Source organism: Corvus brachyrhynchos, unplaced genomic scaffold (genome assembly GCF_000691975.1).
Source record: "Corvus brachyrhynchos isolate BGI_N302 unplaced genomic scaffold, ASM69197v1 scaffold331, whole genome shotgun sequence".
NCBI classification, from domain to species: domain Eukaryota; kingdom Metazoa; phylum Chordata; class Aves; order Passeriformes; family Corvidae; genus Corvus; species Corvus brachyrhynchos.
Window position 1 is genome coordinate 2,214,395 of NW_008237229.1, and position 25,340 is coordinate 2,239,734.

The following is a 25,340-nucleotide window of genomic DNA, read 5'->3' on the forward strand; positions in this document are numbered from 1 at the left end:
GGTAAAAGCAAATTAGATAAATAGTTCTGCTTTTCCCAGTAAACCTGATTCCTTGGAGGAATGCTGCACTGCTTTGCACAGAGAGCATGGGGTTTATGTCCTCTGGAGAGAATTTAGCATTTAGAAAGGGCAGGAATTGGGTTAAAGAGAAAACGCCTCATTTCAGAAGTGTGAGAATGAGCGAAGATCCACCAGCCCTTCACTAACCAGTAGATGTGTGGGCACCGTTGGCTCTTCTATATGCAGCACATACTTTTCATGTTGAGGCATTCTGAATGTAGGACACGAGCTAGAAGGTGCTGAATTCGTGTCAGCTGGAAAGACTATTTGCCTGGGTCTTTTCACTTACTTTGTGAGGAACAGGGATTTTTAATTTCTCCAAGTCTGCTGTTTTTTTCTGAGTGATGTTGTGGGTTTTTTAGTCAGGATTTGTGGACTGTGTGACAGCTTTATATTTAATGGTGAACCAAATTTGTCTTGGCTGTTTAAGAAAACAAATGCACTCACAAAGCTTACTGCACGTAGAAAACACAGTTGTCACCTGTGACTGTGTTAGCACACAGGCATCAGATACCGTGGGAGTACGTGTGTATCTTAGAGCAGACTTGTGCTTATTTTTGTTTTACATACATGCATGTTGTATGCAAACCTAAGGAGTGAATACAGACTGGTTAGAGTTAAGTAAAATACCAGCAATATAGAAATATCTATACTCAGCTTCTATGAAAATACAAATTGGTATTTCTATCTTTGTTTAAAAACAACTGTTGTTTTAATTACAGGTTAAGGCTTAAAATCAAGACTAAACCAGTATTTCACATTCTACTTAGACATAAATGAGACAGTGGAACCAAGTTTTCATACTGAGTTACTGTTAGGAGCTAACAGAAAACAGATCAGGACAGTGAGTTGTTAAATCAATTGCGTTTTGTGTGTTAGATGACTTTTCTAACTTAACGATACAGTCCAAGGGGCTAGAGATGTATCGAACACAGCATTGTCCAACCATACATGATAAGATCACAGGTCTACTTATCTTTCCAGCAGTGTTGCTACACTGATAGCTTCTTCCTTCCTTCTCAGTTTTCTCCTTCATTCCTTCTGTTCAGCACCACTGTGGTAGTTTCATGAAAGCAAGACACATGAAGGATCTGGGGGGGTAGAGATAATAGTGACGCACTACGTGAATACTGAGTCTGACACCTAGTAGCACCTTGATAGAAAAAGAAAGCTGTGATCACAGTATTAAAATATGCTAACAAGCTGAAGGAGCTAATGGGCTTAATTTTTACAGTGCAGATGTTCATCCAGCACTTGTGCTGAATGCAATAACAAACGTGGGGGGGCTGATGGTGATGTTATTGTGTTCTTGGCAGCACAGTCCTCCAAAACAATCTTCCTTTCTTTGATATTTTACTAAGAGTTAGAATGTTCTTTTCTGTGGTCTAAGATAACAAATGTATAAACAGATTGGTATGACTAAGGCTGGTTGGGCTAGGGCTATCTTTATTCAAATAGGGGTTCTGTAAGAATCGGTGTACCGCTCTGTTTGGTGATGGGGATTGGTGTTCCCGTTCTTGGATAGTTCACGCTTCACATCTCCTACTAAATTTCAGATAGTTTTATTGTTGTTGGTTTCAAAATGGAGCTCATCTGGCCAGCAAATAAACCATTTGCTTTAAGAATCTGTAGAGCCATGGTCTGACATAAAGCTCAAATCCCTGTCTTTTCCAGAGAAGAGTCAATAGTCTCCTGGAGAACAGTCACAATGGCCTGTATTCCACTCCAGTGCCTCAGCCTAACCACCAACCTCATGGCATTTCACATGGTCATGCTCTTCCTTTGTGTTCAGTGCTTTGCAGCTAATGCCGAGAATGATACTGCTATCTCGTGGAACCTTTCAGCTCTTTCAATAGGAAATGATCTTGACTTACTTCCAGCAGATTTGGATATTCCTGAAGAAATTACCTTTTGTACCTGTCAGAGATTTGCTAGACACTGATGGTGATCATTTACGTTGCAAACCTCTCCTTTTTTTTTGACTCTCCCTAACAAAGGTACTGGGTTGTTTGTTTTAATTAGCAGCAGGAAAAGTGCATGTGGCTTTTGTTTGTAATAAGCTGCAGCTCTCACTGTGAATACCTGTCACTTTTGATAGGCTGTTACAATGTAGGTGATCAGTCAACTTGGCCCTGAGTATTTGGGGCTGGTGGTGCTCCTCCAGCAAATAAATTTGCTGCGCTATAGAACACAGGTTTCAAGCCATGTCCCCTTTTGACAAACATCTTCAATAATGTGCAAAGAAAATAAATTTCACTGATGTTACAAAGCTAAAGGAAGGACTGAAATTATGTGAGGAACGGAAGATTTGTCAATTAGTGAATAGGTCTTGCCATCAGTTCCAAGTTTGCTTGACGTCTCTGCCACCAACTTCCTATGCAATCCTGATGAGATAATTCTTTGTTTTCTTTCTTAATTTCCATATTTAAAAAATGGAGATAATGATGTTCTTCTGCTTTGCAAATAATAAAAGAAGATGAAATTTTTATGTGGCTGAAAAACATGAAAAGGGATGTTAAGCTGTAATAATCTCAGGAAATGGGTATTATGCTCTGGAAAAAAGTGCAGTTATAAACTTGCAGAGAGAATTAAAAAAAACCTGAAAGTATGTGCTTTGTGTTGTACATTAATGTACACATTAATACATGTACCATCCAATATTAATACAAGTATATTTGATTTTTCACTTGTATGTCAACAAGGAAACTGATATGCTAGATAGTTTCTAAGTAGGTACATAAAAAGTGGATACATAATTTGCATTAAAGTGTGAGTAGAGACAAGAGGAGAGAGTTTCAGCAGTCAACTGTAATTTCACAATTGAAGCAGAGTATCCTAAAACATGGTGAATGTAATGCAATGTAATGATGTCTGGTGGTGTGCTAGTGAAGTTTGGAAAAGAACTTTGGAAGGATTTAATCAAATGAGGTCAGCAGTCAACAGAATGATGGATGAAATTCAATCTTGATTAATGCAAGTAATTCATACTGGAGGGCAAAGTATTAATACATTTTATTAGGTCCTAATTAATCCTAATCCTTAAGGAAAAGGACCACTAAAAAGCATCACTATGAAAGACTGAATGAAGACCTCTTTAGAGAATTAAGTTGTGGTCAGATAAAGTATTTTGAGTCAATAAAAATAGGATGTGAAATGTTATGATGCTGCTACATAAATCAACATGTAACCTTTATTTAGAATGCTGTGTTGCTGCAGCAGAGAAACATACTGTGTGTGTAGAAAACATAGGAAAAATGAGAGAAGCTGTGAACAGACCTGGATATGTATAGAGCCCAAAAAGTTTGGAATCGTTTGCTTTTGAGTCTAGGTAAAGGATGGGGAAATAAAAAGGTACACAGAGCTATGGGTGTGGAACAGAGGTGGCTCAGGCACTTAGGTTGTGTGGTAAGATTAGAAGATCACTCCATACAGTCCAAAGCTGATACAAAAGAAATTTTTTCACCCTTTCTGTCTTTAGGTTGTGTACCTCATTACCATGCAATGCTTTTGAGGCCAGGATTTAGCAATACTCGAAGAAAGGAAGCCTCTCAACACTGAGTCCACTTGTGTGTAATCTGTCCAGAGGGTAGTAGTTAAAAAATGTATAAGGCTGAAGTTTCAGGCATTCCGTTAATTTCTAGCTACAAGATCATGTTGAGAGCTTGGGAGGACATTTTCTCATTCTTCTGGAGAACTGAACATCCTTATCCAGGAAGACTGCACATGGGTTCCTAAGTGTGGCGTGAAACTGAAGCCCATAGTAAGTGGCTTGTAATACAGCTCATGGTAGCTGTGATCAAAGTCCTTATGTGCAGTTTCCCTGGCTTAAGTAATTACTGATATTGCATGCAACAACCCTCTGTCATATCTTATATGGCAGAAATCTGGACTGTCTTGTATATGTCTTTCATAGAAGGTGGTTAACTAGTGAGGCTGGTACACTGAGTTGCTCAACAAGTGAAAACTGCGGTATCTCTGCCAGCCCGTGCTGGATTACCTATTGCATACTATGCTGTAGCCCTGGGAGGGGTGTTGAGCACATCTCCAGCACAGGAGAGCATGCTGACGGGAAGAGTTTGCTAGGGAATTGCAAAGGAAGCCAGTTTAAGCAAGCAAAGATTAGAATTAAATGTGTTGCAATATGGATTGGTGTTTGATTCTTTGAAGTTTTCTGCAGCCCTTCTGTCGATTCAACTCATGTAGTTAACCAGTCAACCAGACCTTCGGAAATGTCTACTCCTTAAACATGATGTACTGAACTTCATATGTAAATACCCAACAGTAGTGGACAGCACTTGTACATCTTCTCTTCTTGCAGGAGGTGATAACAGTTTCTTTGCCTATTGCAACACGAGCTTTCCATTAATTAGGACTTTCAGAGAGAAATGTGTATAGGCTGTGAACATGCAGAGTGAGGCAGAGAGGTGGGAAACAGATGTGTGGTCATATATGCACCAGCCAGCTATTACTCAGATACCATCCACCTGCTAATTAGTGCTTGGAATGTTGAATAACGTTGGTGTTTGTGAGATTGCTTGAGTGCAGTCCTGCATCTGGTTTTCACACTTGTCTCAATTGCTACACAGTATCATAAGGAGCTGCTTCAATTAAAATTGTTTTGAAAGTGATGTATCTAGAACTTCCTTGTTGCAACAGATTAATTTCTTGGTGTAGATTGCTGTAAGTATAGGGCCATCAGCTTTCTGTACCCTTGAAGGGCCAGCATTTGGGTTAACACTGGAGAGGAAATCTGACTCATCCATTTTGCTTCTTGTCATACTAATGAACCCAGTGTGTGCCATCTCAACTTTAAACTACCCCCTTGGTGATTCTCACTGTACCTCGTTCAGTGACAAGTCAGCAAAGAGAAGCCAATTTCTGAGCTGCCATAGCTGGGGGAATTACATGATAATTTTACCTGTATGACAAGCGTATCCTTAGGAAAAATATTCCAATTTATCTAAAGTTTGCATTTTGCTGTATTATCTCTAAGAATTTTGATTCAAAGTATTAGTATTTCCAATTGCTATACATCCTAAAAAAAGCATGCATGCATGCACACCCATGAGCATATATTCTTAGAATGGACTTCTTTCTTTTGTGAAGTCCAGATCTGTGATGCATTTCAGTCCTGCACATCATTATAGGTACAGGCAGTAGCAGACAGCACAATTGGTGTTGCCACACTGGGGTTATAAATTATCTACTGCTCTATACTGTGCTGTATTCCAGGTAAAAGGCACATCTGTAGATCAGAAAGACCGACTCTGAATTTGATGCCAGAACATAAATGCAGAGGTGATTTTTCTCTGATCCAGTTTCTGCATTTGTAAAATGTTTCTCACGCTTTCCTGGAACAACTTCCTTCTTTATCCATGTGAAAAAGCCTGTGAATTAGAAGAGTGCTTCTAATCTTCCAGGTAACTGGGGAAATAATCCCTCTTACCCTCCTCCCCTTCTCCCCCTGCTTATCTTCCCTCCCCACAGAAGGATGAAACATTGTTTTTCCTCCCACAGTTGAAAGGTGTATTTTGCAGAATACAGATGAGATATTTGTTGGCTAGCAAAGAATAAAGTGAAACAAGAGACATGTCTTTCAAGTACAAATGGGGCTTTAGAGATCTCTGTTGGAGAGCCTAATTTCTATGTGAGCACAACTGTTTCTCCATATTGCCTGGAACACTTCAGTTATATACTTGGCCACACTTTCTGCTATGGATTCTTTAAAGACATCGTTTGTCAAGCTAATAATTGTGTACAAAATTGTTTATGGACAATAAAAATGGATTCCAGTGAACTGCACCCACAGATACAAAATTTTGCAGTACTTTTCAATATACTGAGCTGGATTCAATGATAGTAATAATAAATAGGGTTTCTTTCTCCATTCTGCAGGGCTAGCTGAACTTCATGCTTTGAAGCATATCAGTTAGATTTTATTTTTTAAAAATATTTCTAATTTTTGGCCTCTCTAGTGAAGAAGGTGAAGTATTATTTCAATATCAAAATCTTGCTCGCAGAGCATGTTTTCATTACACTGGTGGTCTCTGCCTGAAAAAGAGCAATCACAGTCTTTATAGTGTATTTTTAACTAGGTGGATAACTGGTTATTACAGGGAATGTGTTGTTTTGGGGTTTTTTTAGCTAAATAGAAAAACTGCATTAGTAAACTGCAGACTTCATAGGCTTTTTATAGAAATTATTTTCTTTAATTATGTCATGTGTAAGCCACAGTCAAAAGGTGTATTTGTTTCTGATTTCAACGGCAGTTAAGTCATTTAAGTAGGAGCTAGGCACACAAATGTGTTCTATATGTGATCATAGTAGCTATTTAAGCTAAGGATTTAAGCAGACAGAATGTAATTATCCCCATTGCAAGACTAATACACAAGGGAAAAATGCCATAGGATTTTGTAATAGCGACAAGTGGTCAAGACATTACATTTATGCTTTGCTAGTTTTACCAGCTGTGTCTCATTCCATTATTCAGACAGACAGACAGACACACACACACACCTCTCTTCTAATTAATTATAGTTGTCGACCAGTGGGGGAGGAAAAAAAACAACTCCAGAGGTGATTTTCCAGAGAAAATCGGATTCCAGAGTGGGGCCACCAACTGCTAGAAATCTGCAGATGTGAAATAGGGTTTTGAGGTTTAAAAATCTCTGATCATCCCATGAATCTGAAAAAGAAATGCAGTTATTGGGATTTTCTTAGTGATCTACTTAGTTAAAAGAAAATGTCGGAAAAATACTTCAGTTTTTCTGCCTCATGTTGTGCATGAAGCTGCATCTATGCATGATCCACAGTGATTGAACGTTACTCTGAGGGAAATGAGGTGAAGGCAGGGCACTGTGTGTTGGAAAACAGGGTTTAAAGTGCTACTTCCAAATGGACCGGTAGAGGTGATGATACCACATCACTTGCATTCCTAAATTGTTAATCTTTATAAAAACCCCTTCTATTTCACATGGTATAATATTTCCTTGCCAACAGTGCCTCACTCTCTGATGAAGAACAGTGTTTGTGAGTGAGAGCTGGCTGACCACAATCACTGGGAAATAGAAACGAAAACAGCTACAAATACACAAGTGTTTGAAGATGGTAGAATAGTGCTTTGGGGCTTTTTGCTGTCTTTGGTAGAGGGCTGGGGTAGAAGACAGTCTTTTAAAGGTTCTTGAATACAAATAGGAGCAAGCATCTAATCCTTTCGCTTACAGAGGTGTTTGTTTTCTGTGTGACTGAATCACTTGCTCTCCTGAAGGTATCACCCCTGGTCTCTAAATCCTGCTGCTGGCCTTTGAATCATGTCAATATTTTACGTTTTCAACAGGAATTTAAGTCCCACCTTGACTTTGTAGCCTCCATTTGATTCCTTCACAGGCTAATTGCTGGCCCTTGGCATTGTGTTGAAGTTAGGCATGGATAAAACATGTTTCATGGACGTGAAGCCCTTACTATGCACTGCAGTTTTGCACAGTATTTCCACTGCTTATAGGAGTAATTGTATTCTGACAGAGCTTTTAATTTGTTACATTACATGTCTGTAGTGTGGAGGAGGTCCCTTAAAAGAGCTGAGACTTCTACAAAATACTACATTGATGTGTTTAAGCAGTGACAATCCTTAGAAAAAAACACCTGGGCTTTCTAGGTGTGTCCATGAGTGATGGAGAAACAGGGACAGTACTAGCCTGAGAGTGAACAGATTGGGTGAGATTTGGTAGAGAGACCAGAAGATGGATAATTTGTGGTAGGCAGAGTGAGGCTCCTTGACGAGTCAGTAGGTGGGAAGAAAGCAGGAGGTGTGGCAGGTTGTGGGAAGAAAAAGTTGCTGGAGTTCCCAAAGACATCGCCCTGCCTTGCGTAGCTATTGCCATCCGAAATTCACTGTGTGTGCATGTGTGCCAGCTGCCCTTCCTGCTGCTTGTCCTGAAGTCAATTTATTGTAGCTCCCTGGGTTTTTGGTTCCTACTGCTTCTGCAGGAACCCTGGCAGGCAGCTGTGGGGCTCACGGTCCTGTGTTTGCAGTCAGCTGCTCTGTAGGAGCGTGTTGGTAGTGAGGATGCTGCTTCACGTGGAGCACCGCAAATCCTCATTTGTTCAGATACAGGGCATTTGGAACACCTAATTGTACTGTCTGTGTTTCATGAAGAAAACAAGAAGCAATAATCCATCATTTTAAACACCCTGTAAAAGCAATTGGGAAATTAAATGCTACAGGATTAGGGTCCTAATTGCTCATATATAGTGTCTCAGCTCAGGTTAGTGGTGAAAATAGACCTTGTTCTTTCTTACATGGCATTGTTCCTTTCACTCCTAAATTAGGCAGTGATTAAAAAGATCTAAACTGGAGTTGTCTGGAGCCCTTTGATAGGGCTGGGTAGGAAGAACCTCGCATTGAAAGAAGCTTTGTTAATTTAGCTCTGCTGGGTATCTAATGATTCATCCTGTCTGTTAATTTCATAAGTACTAAATGCTGTAAATATGCTTAAATTAAAAAAGAAAAGAAAAAAATTTAAATGTTTCAAGTGTTGAATGTATTTAAGACCTACGGATAACTGGCAGATTAAATACCAGGGACCTGGCAGTGTGTGCATGACTCTGGTTTAGCTGCAGTTCCTTTGACCAAACTGATGGGCCTAAGGGTTAGGAAAAAGACAAATTTGAGGTTGCCACCATTGGAGGTGAGGAGGGTTAAATAGCATGAATGTGGAGGAAGATGTGTTTTAATAGTATTTGTGTTTGTAGTGTAAATTCCTTCATGTCTTCAGTTACTTCAGCAAATACAGTACAAGGGCTTACTACTTTTTCATTTTAATTTCAAAGGAAGTTGGGAGCTAGACACACAGAACACATCCCGGGAGGCCTATTTAATATGGACATACAGAGTAGCAAAATTGGAACCTGGTGGCATAGAGGGGGATATTTTGAAGTGTTTCTTGATGAAGTTAATCCATGTCACAGCAAATTTATATCTTGGGTAAGCTTCAGCAAATTCTGGGTTGGAAGAAAAGGGTGTGAGGACTTGCTGATTGTAGGACAATGATTCTCTTAGTGAACAGATACACTGCCAACTCGAACTGATGCTGAAAACAAACATGTAGAAAACATGTGTGGTGGTACATAGTATGGTGGTACTGGTCGTGAGGACTTGAATTCATGCTTGTAAGTAAAAATACTAAACTTAAGTCAAATGCTTCCTTTCAGTGAATCATTCCTACTTTTTCCAGCGGCCCATTGCTGAGGAAAGCAGTGAAAGGGGCTCATTAAATCTGGCTCGTCTCCCTTTCATTCAGTTGATGCCAGGGATGGAACTGGCCAGTGATCTGCTCTCCTTCTTGCATCCTGCCATCCTTTGATGTTTTGCCTCCTAAAATCCTTTTTGCCAAATCAATCCACCTCCTTCTGGGCAAAGTGTGGGTGTTACAGTGTCCACTGACAGCTTTGAGCTTCCTTGCTTTCATTCAGGCACTTGGAGGCAGCAAGGAAGATAAAAGGAGTCATTTAGACTTCAGTTTCAGATGAAAGAATCAAGTCTGGTGACATATTCCAGTCTAACAGTATTGCTTCTGTTCTTTGGGGCAAAATATATAAGAATAAAGCAAACAAAGAAGTATTCATACTGTATCTACTGAATTGTAATCCTGTCCTGTGTTGTACAACAGGTTTTTGAACCATGTGGATTTTAATGAAAAAAATGATCTGGAAGTTTGGCTCCCTTCTCCATTCTCCTTTCTTTCTTCCCTTTCCACTGTCCTGTTCTTCAAAATCATCCCACATGACTGCTGTAGGAGCAGTTTTCAGAAACCAGTTCAGGATCAAAGTCTGGATTTCATAGACCCATGTCAGATCACAGGGGTGCTTTGCATGAATTTGCCACTGTCTAATGAGCAGTTCCAACTTTAAAAGATTTATATCTTATTTGTAAATATATTTATATTATTTAAACTTATTTATATTATGTCCTTAGTAAGAGGTGGTCTCCACAGTGTGCTGGAAGGGACTGCAGAGTGTTCAGTGTTTACTGAAAGTCTCTACAGAGCTAGAATCTGCTGAAAAAATACCCAGTTCATCACAAAGAGCTATTTTCTGGAAGCTTAAGAAGTTTTTTTTTTTTTTTGGAGGAGGAGGTCATTTGGGTCTATATTAACTTCAGCTGAGTTCTATATTTTTTTCCACAAAACATAATGTAAACTTTGTACATTCCCAGTGATAAGTCAGATGTTACAGCAACCTCAAGGAGAGATTTGTACTCTGGGAAATGAAACTCCACTGAAGCTTGGTGTATTGTTAAAGATCTTCTCAGAAACAGGCTTCATTCAGTATGTTTAGTTAAATTCTCAAAGATGGCACTTATTCCTAGAAATAGATATTAACTAAACTGCTAAGTTGAAAAGGGCACGACAGGAAAAGAGTAATAAAAATTTAGAGCATGTCAGATGAAGTTCATTTACACAAAAGGACAACGCAATCAAGATAAACTAAATACTACTATAAACAAACTAATAAACTAATTTTAATTAAAATTAAGTGTGATTGGATTTAGGTCCTCCTCATTACTCGTGAAGAAGTGGGTTTATACTCTCTACACCATGCCCCCATCAGAGTGTTCCTGTTTGGTAGTTTTAGTCATTCAGTCCAGACAAAAAACAACCTGGGAATTGGCTTCTTTGAATACTTCTTAATTTTTTTCAATAAAATGAGCACAGTCAATTTCTTCCTCTCTTTTTTTTTTTTTTCTTGGAAAACTCCATTGCATCTGTGTTGTTTGGATTTCAATTATCTCTTTAGATCTGCCTCCTTCAGCTGATTAGCAGGAGATATGGCAAAGTATTTTTTTGCTAAGTCGACTTAGCACAGACTAGTTTTGCTGCCTGAGAAAAGTGTCATCTTTCACCTCTTGCTGGTATAGCTGCACTTCAGTATTTACAGGTTATATTTTCTTCTGTGGGTTTGTTTTGGTTTTGTTGTTTTATTTTTCATTACTGACTTTAAGAAGGCTAATTTTACACTTTAGAACAAAACTATTTGTGTACAAGAGTACTGGAAAAAAAAAAAAAGCTTTTGGGACAAAGAGTGATTATAATGAAACTCATCTTCTCCCAAAGAGCCTTCCATGTGAAGTGCCCCAAAATTCTTGTTGGCTTGTCTTGGGTCCCCTTTTTTATTGCTTTGTTGAGTCCTCAGGTTTGGACTTTTGTCCTTATTCTCTACTGTTTAAAAAAAATAATATTCTGGTCAGGTAAACATTTGTTAAAAGAAAATGTGACCTATGATACAAACTTGTAAAATAGGTTGTTTTTAAATCTGTATGTATTCTGAGCTAAACAGGGACACTAAAATTTTTTTGATTGAAATTTTGAAGCCTGTATTTACATAAAAATATCCCAATTACCTGAAATGGTAAATTCTGATATGTTCATCACATAGCAGTGAAAATGTCTTCATGTTGGAGGTGTGATTATGATCTGTAGAGTGAGTGCAACAGTGCTAGTTGGGATGTAAAGTTCTTTGCTGGAAGTAGAAGTGTGTCCAGTCACATGATGTCACTGCACCCCTCATTTTCATTGGGTCATGCATGTGTTCCAACTATTTTCAGAAACACTGAGTATCTTCAGATTGGGTGTGATGTTCTTCGTGCCTGGGAAAGTGGCCTTCAGTCTCCTGGATCTGTGAATATCCTACCCCTCATCCACCAGTGACTGGCCAGTTGTAGGTCTAAAACCATTTTTTTTTTCCCATGGAAAGGAATCAAAGAGCACATATTAACTTAGAAACCTTCTGGTTTAGGGTTGGAATAGTCTCCTAGGGAAGCCATCATGAAAACAGCTTTCTCCAACCTAAAATACATAGGTAGGAGGAAAACTACAGAGAGGTATGTTGAAAAGCAAGAAAACATAGGTGGCCCTTGAACAGCTGCTGCTGTCCACCATTGTTAATGATCAGAGCCAGCTGTTCAGAAGAGAAATAGAAGAGGAAAAAGCCCAGAAGCTCCTGAAGTAAATTTTAAAAAACCAGGGAGCAAGGCTTCCCTTAATAGGGAACAAGAGGGTTCTCTATCCTACAGTGATCCATTCCTGTATTTACCCATTGTAACTGCTTACCAAACCAAAACATCCTCCTGAATACCATCAGCGCCATAGATAGCCCCAAGCCCAGGCCTGTGGAAGCAGAAGCTGGTGAGGGAAAAAGCCACTTGATGTGAAAGAGTAAAGGGCAGAGGTTGCATTTATCTGGCAGGACTTTACCCTGGGTGCCCAGTCTTTGTGTAACTGAAGGGACTTTGCATAAGGGACTTACTAATTTAGCATCTTCCAGGAAATCTGCATTTTTTTTTTTTTCCCATTTTATTTAAGTTCCTTGTACATGGACACACATATTCCTGGAAAAGGTCAACATCAGCAAGCAGGTTAGTGGGTAAATTTTGTTGATGAGTGCCAGTGAATGACCAAAGAAGGAAATACGTAAAATGTGGAAAATGAGATTGGGAGGCTGATCTGCTGGCAGAGAGCAGAATTAGGGGAGAGAGGTTTGAGACAATAGAGAGAGAAAACCAAGACAACGTGTACTTGAAACATAAAGGTAACACACTCCCTCAATGCCTATATTGGGTTGAAAATGTATATTAATATGAAAAAATCTTCAGAAATTAAAGAACAATTTTGGGACACTTTGCATGTCTTACAATCTCTGTCAGCCACAGCCAGTGGTTTGGTAGGTTGTTTCAGCTTTACATAGTAATTGGTATATTTGTGCTGCAATATGTTGTTGTCAGCCTGGTACCTAAACACTTAGGCTGGATAGTTTAAGGAACTTCACTGGGATGGTGTGTACATTCACATATACACATGTTTATTGTATTGTGTTTCATAATATATGTGTACAAAAAAGTAATAGCAACATAAAATAATGCAATATAGTTATAACTATTTAATTTTTAAATTAATATATAAAATTATATAAAAATAGTATATTGTAAAATAAGCTTCACTGTATCCAACATCATAGATGAAAACTTATTCTAAACACTGTAAGACTGTTGTAACCAACTTCTAAAATTCACAGAATGATGGCTATGTGAGTAGTAATAATTAATATATTGGCCTTTATATTTCTGTCTGCTCAGAGGAATTTAAAACACAGAATAGAATTGTGATAGCATAGTATTTTTTTCAGGATGATTAAAGCTTTTATTAATATCCAGCATTTTTAGATGCTAGAGCAGAAAATGTTATAATTGAGTGTCTTCAACAATTTGTGTCTAATTATAAAGAGCACTGTGTAAGCGGAATTTGGTACTTTTTTGGAAGTCGAGGTTAAGGTTAAGCAGGAAGGAAGACTGGGTAATGAATTTTCTGAGGGGAAGAACAGATAAGTGGTGCATAAATATAGCTTCTCCAGACAGGCTTTGTGTTGGACTACCTGACCTAAAGCTAAAATTAAGCAAATTTTTGGCTGTTAGTGTGCAAGATCAGAAAAGCATCCCATTCAGAATTGGCAGCTGTCTGATAATTATGTTGTGGTTGTTCAGCATCTGTTTGTTGAAGTCAGTGTTTTTTCACCTAGACTAAAATACAGACTCCTTTCTTGTTCATAGTGTTTGTACTGTTGGATTGATTGTACTTGGATTTCTCTGCTTTATAAGACCTGGGGAATACCCTCCCAAGTGAGATGAGGCGTGTTCAATAGGTGACTCCTATTTCTGGGTAGCAAGAAGCGAGTAAGAAAAGGAGAACTCCCACAATTTTCTATTGCTTGTCTGTTCAGAAAATCAAGAAGACTTCTGGTCTCTGCTTTGATGTATAGAGACCAGAGTATTGCAAAAAAACCTGCCCTTGCCTATCAAAGTTGCTTTAAATTACACATCTTCAATCATCCTAAATCATCTAGAAAGAACAATTTTCAGGTAAGTTTGGAGTTTCCCAACAAACATAAGGGTAATGGAATGGTGTCTCCATTTATGCTTAGTAAATATTAATTTATGGCATATCTACATTTGCTAAATATGTGAGAATAAGTACAAAAAGCAAGTTCAGCAATCCACAGGTTTCTGGTTTTTGGTTGTTCTGGGTTTTTTTAGTAAGCATGTTGGCTCTACTTGAGTTTCCTGCACCTGCTTGTAAAACAATAGACAATACAACTCCTGCTCCATAACATAACCTTCCAAAATTTTGAAGTGTGTTATAAATAACTTCCTAGTAAGCCAGAACAAGATTAGCATGTTCTTGCTGTTACTTTTCCCCAACATAGACTGGAAAAGTTTGTGCATGGGAGTCGTTTAAAAGTTGATATCCTGTCTTTGGTTTCATTAAAATGTTGGTTTTTGAACAATCCTTTATCAAGTTACTTCCTTTCAGATAGAGGACTCAAGCATATGTGTTTTTCCTTCTATTTCCCCTCTCCTTTCAAGCTTCAGAAATCAGGACTTTTGAGGGGTTAGGGAAGCTTCCCATTTAAAGAGCTTGGGCACCTAAGGCTTCAGGTCTGGGACAGAGCAGGGTCACTGAGCAGCACCCTGCAATGGTCTGCTGCCTCCCGTGGCACTGCTCACAGCCCAAGTTCAAGGATCACTTTGTGCTCTTGCAGAATGCTGATGGCATTATGCAAACAGCTACATCAAGAATTTATTTATTGATCTTGCTTTTTAAAAGAGGAAATGTAAGGAAAAAAAACAACTGACAGTATAGGGGGAAAAAAGTCAGAAAGAAGAATTTTGGGTCCTATGAGATAAGTGTTGAACACTGCTTCTTTGCACAGAGCACAGGAACACCAGCTGGCAAGGCATTTATTTTTGCCTCAGAATGTATTTGAACAGTAAACAATTTAATAAACTTTCCTTTTTAGTCATTTTCAAGCCTTTTCTAGAAGACAGCTATAAATTGTGTGAAAAAGATATGTATAAATTATGTCTCTGGTATGCATCAACAGTTTTGTTTAGAGTCTTCTGTGGCTTTTGTAGGTCTAATAGTAGTACTGACCCCTTAAAACAAAAAAGCTTAGTATCTTTGGGAGAGAAAGTGAAAGAATCTTTTCTCTTTGCTGGTTTGAATTTGGAGAAATCTACTACTTTCAGGCTGAAAGAAATGTCTTTTGAGAAAAGTGTCTTTAGGAAAAAGTCTCTTCTGGGAAGCATCTTTTAGTGGTCCCCCACAGAAGAGAGATCTGGAGCTACCAGGCAGAATCCAGCGAAGGACTGTGCAGATGATGATGAGCATCTCTCCTATGAGGAAAGGCTGGGAGAGCTGGGACTGCTCAGCCTGGAGAGGAGAGAAGGCTCAGGGGGTGTCATCAGTGTATATTGATGCCTTATATTTTTATACTTTTATATTTTTCAAATCCTGTACTGCTTAGTGTGTAACTCTGAAGTTTCTTGTAGCCTGTTAACTTCTGCTCTCTTGTGTTAGGTAGACATAACAAAGCCTCTCCGGGCCTGCTCTTCAAGGACACCCAGACCGTCCTAGGCCCAAAAAGTAGAAACCAAAAGCCTTTGAGAGAGGGGCAAGCTGAGGGGAATTACATCATTAAACTGAAGCTTTAATTGGAGAATTAACCCTGATATGCAAATGAACCAAACCTATAAAAGTGTGAAGAACTCTTGATCTTGGGGTCCATCTTGGCAATAGCCTCTGGCTCCCCAGGGGGTACCTTTGAAGGCCTTTCAAATAAATACCTACCTTATTCCCTTACTCCTGTCTAGTCTCTCTTTCTAGGAGGCCTCTCAAGGCATCTATATTAATACATTGAAGGAAGGGTGTACAGGAGATGCAGCCAGGCTCTTTCCAGAGCTTCCCAGTGACAGGACCAGAAGCAGTGGGCACACGCTGAAACCAAGGAGGTTCCCCCTGAACAGTAAAAAATGCATTTTTTCACTGTGACTGAGCACTGGCACAGGCTGTCCGGGAAGGCTGGGGAGCTTCTGTCTTTGGGATTATTCAGAAGCTGCCTGGATACAGCCCAGGCCACTAGCTCTGGGTGGCCATGCTTAACAGGGTAGTTTGGACCAGAAGACCTCCAGAGGTTGCTTTCAACCTCAGCCATTCTGTGATTCCATGCAGCTATGCCACATCTTTAAAGGAGTTCTTGTATACTAATTTTTCTCTCTTCTTTTTCATCTTTCTTTTCCAAAGATTTGCTTTATTTGAAGCATTTGATTGCAAGCCAATGTAAACCTTTAGTCTAGACAGATAAAACTGTTATTTGCAGCTTATCTGACTTGCTGTCATAGCAATTCCACAGGTGCATAGAGCAAGTTCATACTGGATTTATTTTGCCTTCCCTCTTGGCTTGTGCCTGATTTGCATATGCAGACTGTCCACTGATGGCTGAAACTTGTGAATCAGTGTGTTTATACAACCTAACATCAGAAGATGTGTCCATGTGGACGCAGTCAAGATTGCTGAGATACCTCAGAAAACTTGTTGAGTATCAGAAGCATAATTGCATTAGTGTAGGAAAATGCTGTGCTAATGTGGATAAAATGTCCAAGGTAATTAATTGCTCATGTATGTTACTATGCTGTCCTGTGTAAGTCATCCCTAAAGTTGTTGTTCTGGAGTTTGGTATCTGCCCTCATTTTATTTCAACAGACTTCAACCCCCCTGGATGTAATGTAGGGTGTATTTGAACAATTTTGCTATTCCTAAACAGAAATAGAAAAAATAACACTGTTTGTTGTGATAAAACGTATCTTAATTGGCCTTGAGGAGGATGGTTTCCCAAAAATGAACCTGAGTTCTGTCATTGAAGGAAAAAAAAAATGGTAATGGAAATTGAAAGGAGTTTTCATTTTGTTCCAGCAGAGTTCTTAATTCTGCAGGCAAAAATAGGAGCAGTTTTTCATCTGTCAATAACATTCTGCCTGAATTTGGAAGTAATGGCCTTCTGCATCATCTTGTTTACTGCTCTTGGTTGAAAAATGTTACAAATTCAGTATCAGATTAGACAGACACATTTGTTTATAAAACCTATGAGGCTGATGGGACACCAGTTTTCCAAGCAATTTATAAATAGCAGTATTTTAGGCTGGGGTAGAGGCATGAAAGGGGAAGCTTCAGAGGGAGAGAGCATAGAGCTGTGACCCAGAGCTGCATTCATGCATGAAATGAGATCTTGTGCAGTGGACGTTCTTATTTTGGCTAATGTAGCCGCAGGCAGAAAATTCTCTTGCTGCATTCTTGAAAGAGTTTGTTTTTCTTTTCCTTCCTCTTTAACCTTGTACATTAATTATCACTTTGCACTTTTTTCCAAATGGTAAACTGGTCAATTTATAGACAGGAAAGTGCATATTCATGTACTTTAGAAACAGTGAGTGAATGCATGCTTTTTGTGCTGGCATCATTGTACTCAGAGTCCTTTCCTACCCTGGCTGTTTTCCTCAAGAATTTGTGCACCATCTAAATGTTATCCTGATGTTTGGGGACAGGTGTGTGTATTTGGGGATTTTTTTTTTAATTTTAAATTTTTTTGTTCATATATCCTTCACTTTTAGTTGATTAGTAACTTTGCTTTCTCTAGTGGAAGTATGGGGAGATTCATCAATGCATGCAGATGCTCCCTGAAAATTAATGGGAGCAAAAGGTACATTTGAATTGCCAGCTAAAATCACATTTTAAAAATTTGCTACTCTTAGAAATATTACAGTTTTTGTGTAAAAGCAAGGGAAAAACAAGCATCTTGGCACAAAGCCTCTGCAAAAGGGCAATAAAATCAGTCAGTAATATCTGTTACTGCCAGGAATGGTTAGGTTAGGTGAGTGCTAGGGCACTGAACTGGGCAGCTTCTTCCCGTAAAACCCAAATAGGCGTAGATTAAAATACCCTCTGAATTAACTCTTGATTCACTATGTTTACCAGTTAAAATACATAAAAGAAAGAACAGTTTAGAAAACAAAATATCTCTATATTACTCTTAGTGCTACAAGAACCTTCAGATGCAAAATCAAGAATCCTGTTCAGCGTTACCAGAAGACAGGTTACATTTGGGTTTCAAAACAAGTTACATGGGTTTTTCAACCCCAAGCTAGTTTTCAGTGTTCTGGAAACCATTTGTCATCCTCTGAGAAGGTAAACCAAGGATGAAAAGAAATTGTAGGTAATGTGCCATGACAGTAATGCCTGAGCTACACTGTGTGGTTCTGGATTTTGGTAGTAAGATGCTTGGAATGTGCTCCTGGACTGTCCTTTGTGGGGGTGGGGGGAGAGGTGGGAATGAAAAAAAAAATAGATTGGTCATTGGCAACTGGCAGTAAAATAGATAAGTCAGTGCCAAATCTTATTTTGAAACTCTGGGGGGAACAAAACCATTTAGTCTTCATGTCAGTACAGTGGTAGTAATGTTGCCAGTTGCTCTGAAGCTCTGCAAAAAGACACCTGATTTATTCTTTGAAGTACCTGGGGTTTGTGTTGTTGTTTGTAGAACTTGCATCTCCTGACAGCTGATTATACTTGCCTCCTTTGGTCATGGTAACTGCTTCACATTGCAAAGTTCGTTGTGGAGTTCTCTACCCTGCTGTTTTGATAGATGTTTACTAGGGCTGGCTGTTAAATAGATATTAATTTCTTATATGACAAAATGGGGATTATCGCCTGTCTAGAGTAATCTGTACTCGCTGTTATCACTATATTTCAACAAAATGTGTAACTTGAATGCCAGAAAAGCATGCAGCACTTAATCTAATTCTCCTGTTCATCCTCTTGAGTTATATATTCTGGGTATTTTTTTTTTTTTTTAAATAAAGGTAGTTAGTTACCATGCAAATTACTGAAATAAAGAAGTGAATCTTGTAGCTGTCTGTATTTTAGGCAAGGAGAAAAATTATTAGTGCTACTTAGAAGTGCTAACAATTTCTATTTTTTTGAAATTAAATCTTGTTTAAAAACTGAGTTTTTATTTGCAAAAAACTCTTACAGATTTGAGACCTCTTCTGGACAGCTCTTGCTGATTTTAAACTGAATTTTGGAAATAATTTCCATTTTATTTTTCACTCTTGTTAAAACATGAAGATTTTAATAGGAAAAATTATGATCTTTACCCACAACTAGCTTCCAGGAAGGTACTAATTACAAAGTGTCGAAACACCTACTTTGCACTGTATATCTGCTTTGCTTAAGGTAGATCTGGTCACAGTGACAACCTTGACAGCTGTTGTAATTGTTCTAGGGAAGGTGTGGAGGAAAATCTCCAGTGTCACCAGACAGACAAGAGAGAAACCCACAAGAGGGAAGAAGATTGAGGAAATCGGATCAATCTGCCTTGAAGATCCCCAGTTTTTAATTTTGGTCTCTTTTTCTGATATAAACTCCATCCAATTATTAGTTTAGTTTGTGAGTAGATACCTCCTCAGGGGTGGATTTTGGCACGATACTGCTGCTGTATTATAAATACTGACATCACGCTAATCTATGCAAATCACTGCTCAATCAATCTGAGCATCTGTGGTTGATTAAACAAAACACGTAGGTGTGAAAGCATTTGCATCTCACAGGCTCTGCTGGATCTGGCAAAGGCTGAGGGGAGTGTAAAGGCATGGAGAGAGATTTGTCACTGCGATGCCTGCCTGGCAATTTGGAGTTCTAATTGCGACGGGCACAGAGATACCTGCGTGGGCTGAGGCTCTGGAAGAAGAGGAGATTGGAGAAGCTGAGCTTCAGCCCAGCTGCTTGAAGATGTGAATCCAGCTCAGACTCTGACCTATTTCTGTGGCTGCAGTCATGTTAAAGCTCAGATCTATGGGGTTGCAGCTTGCAAGGATGTGCTGTGGTCACACCCGTAGCCATCACTGCAGATCCCAAGCTGCCAGGGGTAGCCGGCCGCCAGAGAAGGCTCAGGATGTTCATGCTCCTGCAGCTGGTGGGTGCTGAGGTGGGCAGCACTGCGGGGGAGCTCAGGGTGCTGAATGGGAAGTGCCCTTAAGGTGATCTTTAAGAGACAGCAAGCATAGAGCAGCTGGACCCTGCCAGCCTCTCAGGCTTTTATATAGTCCACAAGTGACCATTCTTACCATTGCTTTTCTCCAAGTTTGTTTATTCTCTCCTGTCTCTTCTGTGTCTGGGCCTGATCACAGAGAATGGGGGTAATGAATAATAGAGGAAATAGCTTGTGTTGGGCGAGGAGAGGAGGGGAGAAGTGGACTTGCTAATAACTGATCAGACATAATCATAGTTTGGCTTTTGTTCACTACACAGTGCTAACACTGCTCATAAAAGGATAAGGAGAACTAAATTGTTCTGTCTCAGTGAATCTCTTTGTGAATTAAGTTGGTGGCATCAACAGTTGAGCAACAGAGAGCCCCTGGGTCACTGCTTGGGAGGTCCTCAGTGTCCGCTCTGCTGGGCGGGGAGCTTTCAGGAGAGCAGCTCCCGCGGGAGGGTGATAATCAGCTGGGTTATGACTTGCTGCCCACCCACTGCCTCTTCGTGGAAGCACTTCTGACTGTATGATGAGAAATCACTGAGGAATAATTCACAGTATTCTGTTGACTATGAAGTGAAGAAATGTTCCTTAAAGTAAATACACAACTTAATGAAACCGAGAAAAGCAGTTATTTAAAGGGACACTACCCTGTGAAGCTGCAGATTTCCCAACGCTGAGTCACAGAGATCTAAGGTAGCCGAGTCGTAGCACATCTTCACTTCAGGAGAGACATCAGCTCTCTGCAATAACAGGCTAGTTAATTGAGTTTTACATGTTTTGAGTTTGTCAGACTGAAGAAGTGTTGAGAGTGAAGAATGAACTGCTTTTGGTCCACCAAGGAAAGTTGGGGTTGTGCACTAGGGCTGGCAGAGAGAGATCTGCTGATCCCAGAACTGTGATGCTCACCTGACTGTGGTATGCTGCTTTCTGATCATTTAGTGCTTTCGTAAGAAATGTATTTCCAAAACTAAAAGTCTGTTTGAGCTACAGTCCCCTTGAAAACAAAACCACCTTTTCCCTCAGTGAGAGCCGGTAAGTATAGCTCACTTGTGTGATTGCATGCAGAACTGCAATCCTCCTTCTAAACCTGCAATGGCAATGTGAAATTTTAGTGTCAAAATCACATACTGTTCAAGAAGTGCAAGTAAATCACTTCTTGAACAAGAGCTGAAATAGCCTTACTTAAAATGGGTTATTGGCTCTGGACTCTAGGCAAGAAGGATATGCATTCCTGTCTTTTTGACTTTTTATGGATGATGATCTTGATGTTGCTTATGCAAAAGTGTTGCTAACTTTCTGATTTTGATCTCGTCTCATGGTCTATGTTCCTTTTCTTCTGGAAAGCCTGTCTGCTAGCATTCTGGGATTTCAGGAAGATTTCAGCTCTTGCATTTGAAGAGCACATTCCTAACATTCCTAAAAAACGCTTAGAAGCTGTAAGTGCTCAGAAATTAGAAGGAAGTAAAATGTTGAAGTCCATTATTTGTTAAAAGAAATGTCTGGTTTTATGCCAAATGTGAAATTTTATGGCATCTGACTCATATTCTTGAGTATTTGTTACTGGCAGTACTTCAATGGGTAGAACATATGGACACTGCTACTCTGAGCTCGCCCAGCATTAGTGTTTCAGCAGCAAATACCTTTTATGTCTTTGGTCTTTGGGTCAGGTAGAACTATTGACTTCTTTGCTGTAACAGTCAGAGTGCCAGCTGGGCGGATGGCTTTGTAGTGTGGACACTTGTACAATACATGGAGAGGTGAGATCTCATGCAGGCTGTTCAAAGCTATCCTCTTGCAACAATTTTAACACTGTTCAAGCTGATGCTGATACAGGATATATTTGGCTTTTCACTTCCTTCTCCTAATTCTTATGAACATTCAGATCTCGCTAGTTCATCACTTTTTTTTTAACAGCTATATGGCCAGACATTTTCTTTGGCTATATGCAGAATAATTAAGGTCTGTCCATCATTTATTTAACTTCAGTTTTGTTTTTCCTTAAATAAGTTTCTCTACATTTCCTTATGGTAGCAGGTACTGGCTGTCCCTGTCCACTGCAGAGCTGTGAAGTTGCCAGTGAGAATAAATGGGCCAGTGTGTCCACAGCTGGCTGGTTTACATTCCATGTTATAGGGTCCCTTGTACTCTTTTTTCCTTGATTTCCTTATTCTCCTGAGACTGCTGTGCTGAGACTATCACTCCATCTGTAATGGATGGGTTATAAGAACCCAGAATCACATCTAATATGAGCACTGTCAGTTTGAGGTGGATGATGGAAGTTTCATGTTGGCAGTCAAAGCACTTGCACCCTTTTCTTCTTCTTTGTAATAAAGACAGTTGCATAAATGTGTTCATGTGTTTATATACCCCCTTCTTCCACATATGTAGTGAACAATGGTATTTTGTTTAATCGTGTTGTTCTGCATTATTCATTCATTACTTAACAGCTCTTTCACAGAGGTAATGGCTTTTTGTCCTCCTCTTCCTTGCATAGCAAGCTCTGCCTTAATTTGCAAAAATTACATAGGTGAAAATGTCATGATGTGCCTTCCTCATGCCTCTCCCAACGCCTCTCCTGAATCTTACTGACAGATATATAGTGTAAGTTCTGCTTCTTCATTTAGTATGGATTATGTTGGCAGAGAGATCAAAGAGGAGGAATCTTCGGAGATGCCAAACAATTTTTAACTGGCTTCTTACAAAAGCCAAGGGTGTTATTTATTATATATGCATAAGAATAAAATGCATTTTGTTCCACCTTTCATCAGCTCCTTCAGTCCTCCTGTGTCACGGCAGAAAATTCTTGAGTTTATAGGGTTGCCATGAATCATGTTTGTGAATATCTTCTAATATATATTTTATTAAACATTACTATTTTTCTTTCCTTTGTTGAGCAAATACTTCATCATCCCATCCTAGTCCCTTTGCCAAAAACCTTTATAGCGGTTCCCACTGGTGACAGCCAACTTGATCAATTCCTCATTGCTGCTGAACTCCACTAACAAGACACTTACAACCACAGCTTTTTAAAATTTATTTATTTATTTATTTTTAAATTTTATTTTATCACCTGTCTCAAGTGATATTTGCCTTGCTTTGCACAGGCTCCAGAGGATAATTTCCAGAATCCTATTTGGATTTGAGTTTTTGGCTAGCATCTAGAAATATGTTAAGGTATGTAAAGTTGTGTCTTCTATTGGTAGTTCTGCTGCACCTGTTTGAGCACAGGCTAGCTCATGTCAGACCACTGGACCAAGATGGGCAAGTATTGGTCAAACAATGCCCAGACAAAAGTTGAAGGGATGCCCAAGTGTTTTCAACTAAGAGATCAACTTTGTTATCCTTTGTTCTTGTTTGTTTTCTATCAGAAGACAAATTTTCAGTGGCTGTGAACATTGGCTGTGCCGTTTTTCTTTTTTGTTTTTGTCTATCTGTGTCAAAGGAAAACAGAACTTGGGACATGAACTCCTACCAATGCCTGATGTCTAATAGATGCTCTTCTGCCCCTATTTTGCCTTAAGAGTTATTAAGATGCCAGATTCTCTCAGAACTGCAGTAAAAGATGGTATTTTAGCTTGTATAGCAGAGGTATTATTGTGACCTCAACCAAACCTGTATGTTACATTCAGTGCATTCTTGTATTAGAGTTCAACATGTCATTGATTTAGGCTATGTTATTTTCCAGAGAACAAAATGCCATTTGTTATTGCCAGGAAGCACTGAAAAAGTGTGTGGTGTTTTATATAAAACAGTTTATATATAAACTGCTTATGTGTAGTTTCCTTGTCCTTTATTACCCCTCTTTTCCTTTTTTCCCTTGCTTTGTGTTTCTAGGCTGATCCAGACTTTGTTTTTTATTTGCAAAAGTAACTGAGCAATATTGATTCTTGTCTATGTTGGCATAACAGCTCAACCTCTTAGAAATATCACTGAAGTAAGAGATTAAATCCAAGCAGTTAGATTTTTACTCTCTTCATCCTCCACTGAGTGCTTTAAAAGCCCAGACTTTTTATATAACAGCTGAGGAGAGGCAGAGTAGCTGTTGAGTGCATTGTTGTTCCCCTGTAGCTTCCAGATGGTGAGGAAAGTCCCGGGAAAAATGTAGGACCAGCATGTTCTGTCAAAGTCAAGCCTGTGTCTAGACAGGGAAGCTTACGTAAGGCAGCAGGAGAGGAAGGGGGCCTTGTGTAACTGCTGTCCCTGGCAAATAAACACTCACTACAGTACCTCTCATGATTTGGCCCACAGAGGCTTGACAGCAAAATGCACTTTGGTGCTTTTTTTACTTAGCTTGCTCTGACTTGTAGCTTGAGGTCATTCTCTAGCTTTGGTGTTTTTTTCAAATGCATGTCTATCTTTCAGTTATTACGACTTTACTGAAGGCTTTACTCTTCCCCGTTAAGCTGAACCACTTTTCCAAAGAACCCATATACACCTGCACAGCTAATTTTAAACAGATATAGCAAGTTACCAATTTTAAATGGCCTTGAGAGGTTGTTGATGGCATTTGGCAAACAATGCAGACAATATGCAAATCACTAGAGGTGGCACAGAGTCTTGTTCATGAAGATAAATTCTTCTGTAAGGTAGCTTTCTAGTTTGACTTTGAAAAAGTGTGATAGTGTAATGTTAAGCTCGTGGTAATGTTAAGCTCCTCTTAAATACTTCAGTCAGTGTACCTCCATACCTTATGGGGACCTCTGGCACCTCTCTAGTGCTCAACTTACCCTGTACCTACATTTTGTTTTGATTTTCCTCCGGCTGAATGCAAATCTCTGCCAGTGAGTGCTTTCTGGTTTACTCACCCTCTCGTAACAATTCTCTCTTGATTTTGGAGCTATTGTTAAAGGTGCTCTGTGTGTTTATTTCTGCTATAAAAATGTGAATAGCGGGAGGAAATGTTTTTTCCTTTTGATTTGGATACAAGCTCTTCAGCACTCCATGTTCTGGCTTAACTTGGTTTCTGGGGTGTTGCCCTTAGCTTTGCTCTTATCTATGCATAAAACTTTCTCGATGTAGTTTGTTGGTGCTTTGTCCTCAGGCGGACTAATTTCTTGGAGGCAGGGTTGAGAGCCAAGAGCTCGGCTCCTTCTGTTCACCGAGGCCTGTATTATAGCCACCTTGCAGTGGGGACACCAGCCCAGTAACTTGAGGGTCAATGGTCCTTCAAAGCCTTCCCAGCATTTTGGCTCCCTCCTTTAAATGCCCAGAAGCACAGACAGGTTTCTCCTGAAAAAGCGTCTTTGGGAAGGTTGGCTTACGGAGACGCAGGCAGTGCTGGGACATGTGTGGTTGTGTGTAATGTGAGAGAGAAAGTAGAGACTGGAGTTTGGCTGTTCAGTGGTGTTGTCTGCACCTGGGAAAGA

At 39.4% G+C, this 25,340-nt stretch overlaps 1 protein-coding gene across 1 annotated transcript in view; it reads left to right on the plus strand.

The window, feature by feature from the left end:
• Window positions 1-25,340, plus strand: part of LDLRAD4 (low density lipoprotein receptor class A domain containing 4) — a 232,332-nt gene that overhangs the window by 101,157 nt on the left and 105,835 nt on the right. The window lies entirely within an intron of this gene.